The sequence below is a fragment of the Thermobia domestica genome, chromosome 12, assembly GCF_964235325.1.
Source record: "Thermobia domestica chromosome 12, izTheDome1.hap1.1, whole genome shotgun sequence".
Lineage (NCBI taxonomy): Eukaryota > Metazoa > Arthropoda > Insecta > Zygentoma > Lepismatidae > Thermobia > Thermobia domestica.
The window spans coordinates 79,972,551-79,974,974 of NC_137465.1; positions in this window are offsets into that span (position 1 = coordinate 79,972,551).

The following is a 2,424-nucleotide window of genomic DNA, read 5'->3' on the forward strand; positions in this document are numbered from 1 at the left end:
CAGGAAAAAACTATAAAAAAAGAAAAATTGTAAATATATGAAATAAAAATAACAAGAAAAAATAAATTAGTATAGGGAATATAATTTGGATGTTTTATTAAATATGCAGTTTCATTCCTTTAATTCCAATCTGTTTACTTTAGGTAATCTGGACTGTGAAAAATCAAGTTTTAAGGTTGGTTGGTTGGTTGGTTGGAAACCTTTACAGAGACCACATTTTTATGGTTGTCTTTTTCAGTGTTACCTTTTGGTCCTAGAAAGAGTGGAACGAATGCACGGGTAAGGTATTGTATATTTACTGAATGACTTTACAAATCTGTTTATTTACCTATTTTTTGTGAAAGACCCAGCGAAGGTTATTAGTTTGACAGGGATTTTAGAATGTTTGCCTGCTGAAATTAGATGAAAAAGTCTATAGAAACCTTATAAGAAGAATAATGCTAAAAATACAATCTTGTAAATAATTACCAATTGCTGATTAAAGATGCTTTTTGAACTTGGAAAAACCTTGATATAAAGACAAACTTTAGGTAATGCCAACTGGAATTCAACTAACCACTCCGGGTATTTAAATATTCATTATTTTTATTATTATTATTATTATATAAGTATTTGGCCATTTGACATCTACATGTTTTTAAAAGGATTGGACCTGAGAAATGATTCTTTTACGTTTTATGATCTTCACCCGTCTGTTTTTAAAATTGTGCTTATCTCTTTCTTCCTATCCCTTGCTTTTCTTCCATCTTTTCCTTTTATACTAATATAAAGAAAAAAGTCAATTTTCCGTAAAATATATGCAATGAAAACAATATTATTACCAAAAAATGATGAACAAAGCCCACATCTTCTCTCCTATCCGCTTTTAAAATATTTTTGTTTGTTTGTTAGTCCTTATATGCATTTTATTTTTTTTCCTTGAAAAACACTCCTTCAAGCTCTGTAACTTGCGTATTGCTAGTATACTCCATTGGCACAGATATAGCACGTGACCAACTTGTTTCTAAGTCCAATATTCAGTTTGCTAGTTAAAAAAATGATTATTTGTTTGGTTATAGGAAACCTATTTGGTTAAAATACTTTATAGGTACTTGAAATGATTAACCTTTTGAAGTTTTTACTTTCATTTAAGTTGGCATTTAGCTGAAAAAAGTATAGTGCACGAATGACTTGTGATAAATAACCTAGGGAAAAGTACACTGTAATCATATTATAATTTATCTAGAAACGCACTGTGAAAATTTTTTGGGGGGTTAGTAAAAAATGTAAAGGTGTCAAGGTAAAAATTTGTGTTAGATAAGACTTGGATTCCATGGGATTTTTGCATAGCTTTTCATTGTTTATTTCCACTTTATATTTGTCAATTATGCCCTTCAGTTTTAGGGATTATTTGCATATCCCCTCCAATGTTTAATATGCTGGGCATCTTGTATTTTAATGGATCAATTTCTGATCTCATAAAAATTTCAATTGATATTCTTCACTCTTTGTTTTCCATACAAATTTTAAATGATTTGGGCATTAGCAAGTATACTAGACAAGGCTACTGTAGTATTAGTTAAACATATATATATATTTATACCAAAAACGGTAAATGGTAAAATTATTAGGACATCAAGTCTAGAAAACTCCAATGAATATGTTACGTAGCTAGAAAGAAAATACTTTCAAATTTTTATCTAGTAAAAGTCAACAATAAACGAAAATGGGAGGACAATATTAACATGGATCTCGCAAAAATAGAAATACAAAGTACAAACTAGATCCAAGTGTTTAAGGATAAAAGTCATTGAAGAACTTTTGTAAACGCAGCATTTAACCTCAGGTTTCTATAAGCAAAATTAAATTACCATCAAAATGACTTTACCACTAACTGATTGCCAAAAGACAGAGATATTTGCCTAGCATAAATTTAAAGAATGAAAAGTGGGAAGAAGCGGAAATAATTGTATTTGCTGGACTATCATAGAGTCGAGTTGATTTTGAGTTTAACGTCCCGTTCAGCAGCGAGGCTATATGAGACGTGGACCTATTGATTAGCGTGGAATCCGAACCACATGAGCTCCCGCCGGGAATCGAACCCGGGTCTCTCACGCCATAGGCGCGTATACTAACCGCTTAGCCACGAAGGTGGACTATCATAGAAATACTTGGTAAAATGTGAGGAGGAATGAAAAAATTCTGAATAAACACTTGTGTGTCAGTTAACAGAAAGATATATATATATATATATATATATATATATATATATATATATATATATATATATATATATATATATATATATATAGGTGATGGGGAGACGGGTTATCTACGATTCCAAACGCAGATAAACAAATATGGAGGCTAACAAAGAAAGAGAGGAAAAAAGAAAAAAGTTTGGTTTAAAGAACGTTGGAGGTCGCAGAGGTGTTGTTTGCAGAG